The 10721-nt window shown below is 41.2% G+C and overlaps 1 long non-coding RNA gene across 7 annotated transcripts; it reads left to right on the top strand.

Annotated features, from left to right (window-relative positions):
- Positions 1-3238: 3238 nt before the first annotated feature.
- Positions 3239-10233, top strand: LOC127327106 (uncharacterized). Of its 7 annotated transcripts, none has more exons than XR_007868352.2 (7): positions 3239-3823; positions 4226-4318; positions 5295-5373; positions 6372-6559; positions 6696-7625; positions 7961-8045; positions 8582-8659. It is a non-coding gene; the product is annotated as an uncharacterized lncRNA (long non-coding RNA). The 7 variants fall into 7 exon arrangements; XR_007868354.2 differs by lacking the exon at positions 8582-8659 and adding an exon at positions 8335-8575; XR_007868351.2 differs by lacking the exons at positions 7961-8045; positions 8582-8659 and adding an exon at positions 9500-10233.
- The last annotated feature ends 488 nt before the right edge of the window (positions 10234-10721 follow it).

Raw genomic sequence — 10721 nt, forward strand, 5'->3', positions numbered from 1 at the left:
TGGGTTCATATAAGAAAAGATAAGAAACATGGTGCCTTGCCCCAAGGGGCTTTGCACTTTGCAAGAATATTAGCTTGCATTGGTAATAGCTTGCCTTGGTAGTTCTCAAACTGTTCCTCCTCCTCCTCCTGGTAGCAACCTTCTTCTTCGGCGTACTCTCCGGTGCTACCGTCTAAATTTGAATACGAGTATAATTACTCATTAATTCAATGGCTATTCCATACATCACATATAACACACAAACTAGTCTATGCACACAAAATAAATCAACTAGGGTGCATGGGTTGTGGGGTTTAAATAGAATTCACTTCTTTGTATTTCATATGTAAAAGATAGTTTCCATAGGGTTCTTGAGAAATAATTTCCTCTCATTGAAATCTTCTTAAGATTTAATTTCTCCAACAATCATGTATGAACTCATCTTGACCTAAGTCAAATGTTCATCATCATCATTTGGGAAAATGATTTAAAATGAGGTGGATCACCTCATACCATTTAACTAACACTACATTTGATTTAAATCTCAAGTAATTCATATAAGAGAGTTTGGAACCAGGGGTCCAAGCATCCCATGAATCCATGTGAGACAAGTTTAAATGAAGTGTAAGACTTCACACACTTTAACTTTAATAGTTTTGGACAATATTAACTAGTTAAACTAGTCAAAATATCCATTAATTAAACTAGGGAATGATCATGCAAAGTAACCACACCATTTTATTGCATAAACAATTAGTGTAAGTCAAATGTGAGCTATTAGAGTTGGAATTAACTTAATATCTATTTTAGTTGATTTTTAAGAATTATTTGAATAGGGAAAAGTCCCTATCTTGTTATTTTTGTCACATTAATTCTACAAGGAATCTGGCCATGGGGCCAGTGGCATGTTGTAGAGAATTTCAGTGGCTTTCTAACAACATAAAATCTTATATTTACTAATTGGATACTCCCATCAAGCCACCACGTTAATCCTAGAGGTTATAAAATTTTATCCGTCGGATTGATCTTAAATTCATTTAAAACCGTTAGATGTCATGTTGTCCCCCCGCGAACCCACTCCTCCCGATAGAAAAAAAAAACTTCTATAATCGACCATCCCCACCACGCCCGGTCGAGCGACAATGAGATCGATCTACTATTCCGAAGATGAACGTGGAATCGATCTACTATTTCTAGGAGCAGGAGAGATGCGATGCAGCGCCGCATCAGGTCACTTGCCATGGTGGTGGCAATTAGCGGCCAAAGTTGAGCCGTCTCTAATGCCTGGTGCAGCGCTGAACGGTCGCTCTCGATCTACTGGTAATCTCACGGTCCTAATGTGATCTCCTATTTCCAATTAATCAGATGGTGATCTATGACTTGCAGGTCGTGCGTCACGGTTGTGGCAGCTAGGCCAGAGTTTGGACGTCTCCGATGTCTTCCGCTTGAACAGTGGCTAACAACTGGGAAGTTATCTCTAATCTCAAGTAGTATATAATATGATCTCATTTTTCCAGTTAATCAGATGTATAACAAAGAAGGCTAATCGGTCAGTTTTTTAGGTCTATCAGCAATATTATTTCGACCGGATTCTGAGCGGAAGGAAGGGAACAAGATTTGATCTGCATAGCCTTAAGTGACAACACAAATCTTCGGTAGGTCATCGAGTCAAACATTGGAGAAGTGCACTTGAGGCCTGCTTACTTTCATGTTTAAAGGAGGCTTTACGTTTTTTTTTCATGTTACCTTATTCATTACTAGTAGAAATGCCCGTGCGTTGCTACGGGGCAACAACACATGTAAACAAATTAAAATATAATTAAAATACAAACATAATATCGTTAACCTATGAACATCTCGAAAATGGTGAAAATACAAACATCAACCATCACTGAACATGCCAAAAAGATGACACACAATTAGTCTTAACTCCAACACATAAATAGATTCAAAGTAAGAGTTGATACACAAGAACATAAACTAATTCAGCCTACGAAGTCTATGGACCACACTTTTGGGGTGTGTTCGGTTTGGGGATGGGGTGGAACGGAATGGAACCGTTCCGCACCCAGAGCCCGTTCCTGCGTTCGGTTGCAAACTGGAATGGAATGAAGTGGTTCCTCCAAATGGAATATTCCCCCTAGATCCGGAATGAAGTGGTTCCTCCGATTCGGCCGGACGAGGTGGAACGAGGCAGCTAATCGCTCTCCCTCACGCGTAACCCCTCTACCCACCGCAGCGTGCTCCTCCCGCCGTCGCAGTTGGCATGCGCTATCCCCTCGACGGTCGGCGCCCTCGCCTCACCCTCCTCCGTGCCCCCTCACCTCACCCTCACCCGCGCCCTCGCCTCCCTCAACTCCGGCATCTACCGCGGGGCCGCGCATCGGTTGACCACGCGGCGGGCGAGTTTGCGGGTGCGCGCGGACACCGACGACGGGTGGAGGAGGTCGCCTGGGCTGGTGGCTAGCTGGGACGGCGGAGGACGCTGCTCCTCGCGCCCCCTCACCTCACCCTCTGCGCCCTCGCCGTCGAGCTGCCGCAACAGAGGTGGCCCGCAGCCGCTGCAGACAGACGCGGCCAACAGAGCCAGCGGCGGCCACCAGAGGCGCCGGCCCGCCGGCGACATCACTCCCTCATCGAGCTCGCCGCGGTTAACGCCATCGCCACCCTCCTCTGATTAATTAGGCTCTAATTAATTAATTTGATTAATTGATGTTTAGATTAATTTGTTTCGGTTCCGTTCCACCTCTTCCAACTCAACCGAACAGACTAATGGAATGATTACATTCTTGTGGAATGGAATGGAATGAAATGGAAACGTCCTAAACTCCTTGAAGAATATGTACTTCAGGTGCACGCCTAAACTTCTCGCCCCAAATTAAGCTACCTCCGGTTCCATGAAATGCTCAAAGCATGCTGACCCGCACCTGACCCTTGGCATTTTTTGCGTTTGCTGCAACTGCAAAGTAAACATGCACGTCTAATAATCTGAAATAAAATTATCATTTAAAATTCTTCGGCGAGGTTTTTTGTAGCCACTTAAATACTGTCTAATGCCCAGCAATGTGAGCGTGAGTATAAAAACACACGATCTAAAAAAACACACAATTTTGTATTAAATCAGCGATCCTTATTTTAAATTGGAGGGAGTAATTATTTAAACAAACCTGAAATGGACACCACAGATCCTTTCTTTAGGAGGACGGACACCACAGATCTGAAAAAAGGAAGTCATTCTACTCTTAATTCTTCTGGCCCCTCTCTCTATCGTCAAACACCCACTCCCTGGCTTCTCTCTCACCGTCTCACATCACACAGCACAAGACGTCACTGCCTCCCGACGAAACTACCATTCCCCTCCCTTCCTCGCGTTCTGGTGCGGTGAGGAACTCCCACTCCCCATGTCTCCCGGCTGCTGCCGTGATAAGCGCCCTCCCTTTCCACGCCGTTGCCTCGACGAATGCCGTTCCTCTCCCTCTCTGTTGACGGAGGCAGATGAAATCGTCTCCACTGGATCCTCGGCAGCGGCCACTGCCCGCGCCTTGGAGGGCTACGCAGCAGCTCCTAGACCTGGAGTGGATGGCCGAGGCCCCTTTATGCCTCGCCTACGGCTGGAGGGACGGCGCCGTCCCAAGTCCCAACCCACCGGCGTCGCCCTGGATCTTCTCGAGGTCGACCGTACAAGGATTGGGGTGCTGCCGCCCCACGGGCTATCCGGCAACAAGGAGCGCGACCGCGTCCGCCCGCGCTCCGTCAACAAGGAGCTTCGGTACGTACGCTCACGGGTACCCCTACTCGGCATACTTCGTCGGCGGTGAGCAATCCGAGATCCCCATAAGGATAGGTAAATTTTGTGGCAATGTTGTGTGAGGCTGTACATCTTCAGATGCTTCTCATTTATTTATTTCCAGTTATTAAATGTTGCGCTAGGTGCTATTTTGAATAATAATATTGTTCATAGTAATTTATCATTTATCTGTTACTTTGATGTAATAACAAGAACAGTGGAGAGTGTTGTATGAAGGTATTGATTTGAGCACAATGACCTGTGTGATTATCTTTGGATCCTTTAATTACTGTCTTGTAGTCTAGATTTTGTAGATCTAACAACAAAATGAAAGATCTTGACATGGTTCTCATTCTTATAAGAGGAAGGGGCATTTGATTTAAATATGGCATATATGAACATAATTGGTGTTGATGAGTTGGGCCAGCAACTTGACTATGCTTTGTGGTGACAATGCAGGATGATTTGAACGGAGAAGCGGGTGTTATATATCTTGGATCCAAATACTATGAAAGCAAATATGGGGCATTATCCCTTTCGCATATAATATTGGTAAGGATGGCAAGTACTTTGCCCGTGGGTAAATATTTGCTCTTTACTGAAATCGCTAGGGGCTGCTTAAATACTTTTTGACATGTGGCTGCTTAAATACTTGACTTCTACATTATCGTGTGAAGCAGCTGATTCTGCTTAAATACTCGACGGCTCCATCTGCAAGGTAACAACATAGTAATCAAATGTTTTGCGAACTGTCACATGGTAGCTATATGGAAGAAAATGAATGAACTTACCAGAGATGAAATCGATTCGTGGACGGGAACTTTGAAATTTCCACCATAGCTGATTGCATAGGTAGAGGTTTGGTCGCTGTGCTGATTGTCTGGGACTGGGAGGAATAGGGCGAGCACAAGGGGTAGGAAGCGGAATTTGGGAGTATTCTGTCACCTTGTGAAATGCCAGGTGATTTGCCTACAGGTTGCAAAGCGAAATTTGGGTATTGGGAAAAATTTGGCAAGTATATTATGTGGGTTTGTATAAGGATTGTGATTGGCTAGGTGTAGAGCGGAAATTGGGCAAGGGGCGGAATTATGGGAGTCTAATTATTGAAAATCATATTGCATAAGGAAGGTGATCTTCTCATCTTAATTATGGAGAGCTTATGATGGAATTTTTGTTTCCTCCTAATCCTACCACATGTTGGCATCTTTCTTGCATCGTTAGCATTAATCGCACTATCAATCAAATTGTTGCTTGCCAAAAATAGCTCCCACAAGAATGACTGTTGATTTGTACATGTTGAGCCCAAATGTTGTGTCCCTGTCTGAATTTCGCCATCTACAGATTTCCCTCGTATAATTATTTCTGGTCCTTCCATGCAACGGACTGAATCAAAGAGTGAAATGCTATTGTTAATTAGACCAGTACATAATTACCATCGCTAACTTCCCCTGGCATTTACTATTGCCTGTTCGAAATTTACTCTTCTTTTTCTAAGGTGATTGTTTACGTCTCTTTTGCTATGATATAGGTGGGTGATGGCGGTGTAGGTTATTCTTAAGTATGGGAAGAGCGACAAGGACATCCACAACCTAAGGCAGGAGATCGAGGTACTGACTGCTGGTTCAGTTTCAGATCAACTTCTCTAGAATTCAGGTTTAATTTTTAGAAGATGTCCTCAATGTATGTTTTGTATTGGGGTGGCTGGGCTGGGCTTCCAATTCGTCATGGGAGGTGAGGGTAGTTCGAGAGTCATGGCCATGGTCTACTGAAATCTAAACCAAGACATGCAACATATTTGAAAAAGGCCAAATGTTGCACTGAGTTGTTTGATTAATCTGAAGTGCGAGAGTCATGAGATTCATCATGTAGGGAACAAGTGATAATCACATAGCGACAAGTTTTATTTCTGATGTGAATGAAGCCATGGAGCTTTTGAGAACCCTATGATGGCATTCAAATACAATGGTCTCACCATATGAAGTGATATTCTTAGCCCTATCCTTATGACTTTCGGAAGATCATATGCATAAATTGTTACATAAGCTCATATTTTTTTCTGATTCAGACATCTGCTATTTATAATATCGTTGGATATTCCATAGTGCCTATGCACATATGTGATATTCAATGCTTAAATGTAAAAAATCACTACATGTCTAATTCCTTGGTCTAACACTTTTTTTGGGTATGGTCTTGGTCTACCACTACATGTCTAATTCCTTGATCACCATCATTGCTTCTTCTCTCTACATATTTGAGCATGTTTGTTCGATATTTCTTTTCTTTTTTGGGTATGGAAATGGGTTGTCTACGCAGCCTGCAAGTTGTGTTAATTATCAGAACTGCAGCTGGTTGTTATATGTCTCCAATAAGATATATGCCGATAACTTAACTTAATTAACGACCGTTTCTCCCCGGTTGCTGATATATACTGCGCTTAATCATTTTAATTTCCCCCTCTTGTCTATCCTTCTACCTCCCATTGTTTTGCAGCCATGTTCTTTGCCTAGGATTATGTTGCATTTGGCACCTTCCCTTCTTCCTACCTGTAATGTCACTGATGCCCCTCTTATCCAGCCGGCTAACTTGATGTTGGTTGTTTCAGGAGTTGCCATGTTCGTTTCTTTGAGATTTCTCTGCCCGAGCTGAAATATATGATATTTAAGAGTATGGATGCTCTAGGTACAGTCTCAATGGTGTAAAGGGATTAATTGCTGATGCTGATTATGCTGTTTCACCTATGTTCATGATGTGGACATATCCAAATATTCGTTGCCAGCAAGACCCCTTCAGGTATCCCTCTCGGTTATTTGGCATCTTTAAGTTAGCTCTGCAGCATTTCACTTACTGCCTCTAATTATGCTATGAAATTAGGATGTGTTGAAAACATTTTAAGTTGTAACCACAGTATCTTTAAGTACCCCTGCAGCCACTCACACTATTTTCAGTTGTAACCACACGTATTGGTGATTAGTCACAACACCACATCACCTCGTATTAGTGATTCTCCACACCTATTAATACCTAAGGAACATAAAAGCAAGATTCTTCTTCTTACAAATAATATCATTTTGTCAATTCTTGCTGGCAAAATGGAATTCTGGACCAGCACCACATCAAAGTGTGAAGGCAATACTGGACACACAATCTGGAGTAACACAAGTGAGCAACAAAGCTGGCAGGTACACCCTCTGTCCCTCTCGGTGTAATTCAAGATGTGCATGCACACGTTTTTTGGCATTGTGAAAATGCATTGTTTAACCTGTCCAAAGGCAATAAATACTTGCTGCGCCATCGAGCAAAGGTATTATTTCACATCATGTTTCATGATTTGTACTACCTGTTTTATGAATGACATATCAGCTGTTTATTTGTGTAAGCACGAATATGCAAGCAAGTTGGTATCAAACTAAATACCAATGCATCTCAGTTTATTTTCGAAAACAAGTTAGTGTGACATGTGACCAAATTTGGTGGTGTTATAAGCCTACCGCAGCATTTGGAGCGTAAAATTAATTGCCACTGGACCATTTAAGGTAGGCATCTGAATTATAGGGTTTTCAAGTAGTGACTATTTTTATGCTATTATACCTTTATGTAACATCTAACGGAACACTGTACTATTTTTTCTCATGCGTCTATGGGCGCTTGAGTCGGAACTATCTTGTTCTTTCAGTCAAAATACATCTTACACAGAGAAAGTATTTGCACATCTTATACTTCTTCAAGTTGTAATTACATTTTTTGCGATTAACCATGACTCTATGCTTTTATGTTATTTGATCACCACAGGGTGGACATTGGTATTCAAGATCCATTGCTTCTGGATATCCAACTCCTTAACCACCATAAATTCAGAGTAAGGATCTAAACGCTCACCTTGCCGCTACTCAAGCATAAATATAATTTGTGAGCATCGTGCATTTGTTTATATGCTAAGTTCTAGAATTGGCAGACTAATGTCCGGCTTGCCATACATCCGCACAAAGGCCATAGCATCCATGTAGCGACGCCTCTTGTCACGTGGACCACCGATAGATGTTCCATACAACCCTACATGCCTCTTGTCACTCTGTTATCATTTTCCTTAATCTCTTCCATCCGAATATAAGTTGACCTCATCTATGAAAGGTAGTCATAGAGTTGAAAAGTAAAAAAGATAGTCAGGAATTTGATGACTGGCTTGTATTGCAGACATATATGCAGATAACAATAAACTGAACAAATGATAAGGCTGATGTCAACATGGAAGAGAAGTGAAACAGCAAACGGCCTACAGGTTTACGCCTTAGTGATAGCTGCAGTTGTATCACTATTTTTAATCTATCCGAACAATTTTTGCCTTAGACATATTGTTCTACTACTGTATTTACCATTACCTTCTATATGTATATATGCTACTCGTAGTAATGGTAAGGTAGTTTAATTTCTACTATTTTCGTGTCTAAATATATTTATTCTCAAATCTTAAGTTTGACCCTAGTTAAGATCCAACAATACAATACAGTACACATGCAACAGTATAGTACAGCTAATCAGGCATCTAAATTTCTGTTCTTAAAATGTAGAACCCGCGCAAATCAATTGGCAACATCGGCTGGTGCGTACTAAAATGATGTTAAAACTCAGATCCAAAATGTCGCCTAAGTTAAAGTACTGATTTGGACCATGAAAGCAAGTAAATGGGGCTAGCATGTTTGTTACTTGGTACACATTAGACTACAGCAGCACAGTTGGATGGGGAGAGGGTGATGGTGCATCAGTTTGTATTAGAGGTGTGATTACATACCTTGAACTCGCTGGAATTTTCTGCAGATCCAAGTTGTGACCTCCCTTGAAATTTTGTTTGAAGACTGGGCAGGTTGAAATCTGGATACACGAGATCTCTCGCCCAGCCATGCTTGAGGTACCTTTTATATGGCTGCTTCCTTATCGCAATTATGGGAAATGCTTTAATTACCATTACCATAGCGTGATACCTAGGGGATTATGGGTAATGTTTTAATTACCATAGCATGATGAATGGGTCGAGTTAATTTCAGCCTGCCGAGATACTATTTAGGGCGAGTTGATTTTCTCATTGAATTTATGAATGCAATATAAGGGTTTATTAATTGTGATGATTTGATGAACGAAATTTAGATGTTTATTATTTGAGATGATTTATTAAAAATGCAGGGGTAGGGATATCGTCAATTCATGAATATTATTGTTGAACAAATTCAACTCTCCAGTAATATATGACATTTTATTGAAATTTGTGCACTATTATAAGACAGTTTTTTCTCTACCATCAAATGTTGAAATAGTGAACAGAGGTGGTATTTTCGTAAGGTTAAATTTCACTTTCAAAGCATATTATAGTAGTGAACAGAGGCGGTATTTTCGTTTTCAAACTGTGATTAAGTCGACATTCCAGACCGAGAATTCGTGATTCGCAGATGTGGTTCTTCTATTGATTGGTTCGCTAGGAGAAAGACCGAATCATACTTGAAGAGAAAAATAAAGGAGCTTAAGGTACTCGATCCCATGTGCTTGATCCAAAGTGCAAAAATAAAGGAGAAATACTGAATCATACATAATGACTGAATATTGTGCTAGCTATTGGAAGACTAACATTATATCACCTCCTCCGTTGTCTTTGATTCGACCGGAAATAAGTTTCGCAGTTGTACATATGCAACTCTTCCACGTGAGTAAAATGTGATTCTAAGAGCTGCAGTATACTTACAGATTTTTGAACATGACTGCAGTGAGCCTGGGACTCGCCTCAGTGCCATCACCCTTTTAGAGGTGTGGCGACTAACAAGATATTGACTCAGCATGGTGGTAGAGGTAGATTGAAGATGAAGATGGATGAACTCGAAAACAATGAGCCTGGTAAGATGGATAAACTCTAATATTAACCTGGAGGTGTATTTTATATGATTGGGAGAGCGTGAGACTGGTAAGTTTTGAGTCATATTGTTGCCTTCCCAGAAAAGGAGCTATCTATGGTAAGATGATAAATTCGTCATTATGTTGCCTTCCCAGAATTTGAGCCTAGTCTATGGTAAGATGATAATTAGTCATTATGTTGCCTTCCCAAAGTATAGAGCTTTATTTTTAGGAGATTTCGAGAATTCGAGACATGTCGAATTTGATGTAGGTGGTGCAAGTATAGAGCTTTCTTTTTAGGAGGAAACCAGATTTTATGCCTTTTGTCAGGTTTCTATTTAGGTCAGATGGATTTTATGCCTTTTTGTTTACACGTTGGATATCCTGCTTTCAAAGCACTATTGATCGTTGTTCCTTTCTGTCCACTATTCTGCAGGTTTCCTATATTTTATAGGTTTCCAGTTCTATAGGTTTCCTATTTTTGTTTACACGCTGGACATTTAGGTAAGATGGTTATGATGGCAATAAACAAAATGCCTCTGATTGTAAGATGGTTATATGGTAAGATGATTATGTCTCCGATTTTTTTTGTCTGTCCGGTATGCTAACACACGGGAATGGTTCGGTAGGATTAGGATGTAGTGATGCGGCCCATTATGGCCCGTTCGGGATTAGCCATAGGATTAGCGATGGTTGACGAAAGATGATGGCAGAAAACGGAGGAAGTTCCTCCTTTTTATATAGTAGAGACTACTGTTGCTATCCAAAATAATTTAGCTAGATGCATGGAGTACTCAAGTTGTCCAAGATTTGATTTAGATGGTTTCCCATTTTATAGCAAAACAAGGCTGACCGGTGATGTTTACACATGAACCCTCTCAGGAAGCTGTAAGTATGTAACTAATCTACTTTTTCTAGGTTCGATTTTAACCATATGCACGTATGTGCAAGTTTGGTATTTAACGTTTAGAGCTAACCTATATAGAGAAAAGAATGTGCAGATTTCAGGTATGACCTATCAACCAGTCATTTACATGCTTTTGATAAGCTACAGTAGTGAGCTGTTAGATTGATGATG

This window comes from Lolium perenne, chromosome 3 (genome assembly GCF_019359855.2).
Source record: "Lolium perenne isolate Kyuss_39 chromosome 3, Kyuss_2.0, whole genome shotgun sequence".
In the NCBI taxonomy this organism is placed as follows: Eukaryota; Viridiplantae; Streptophyta; class Magnoliopsida; order Poales; family Poaceae; genus Lolium; species Lolium perenne.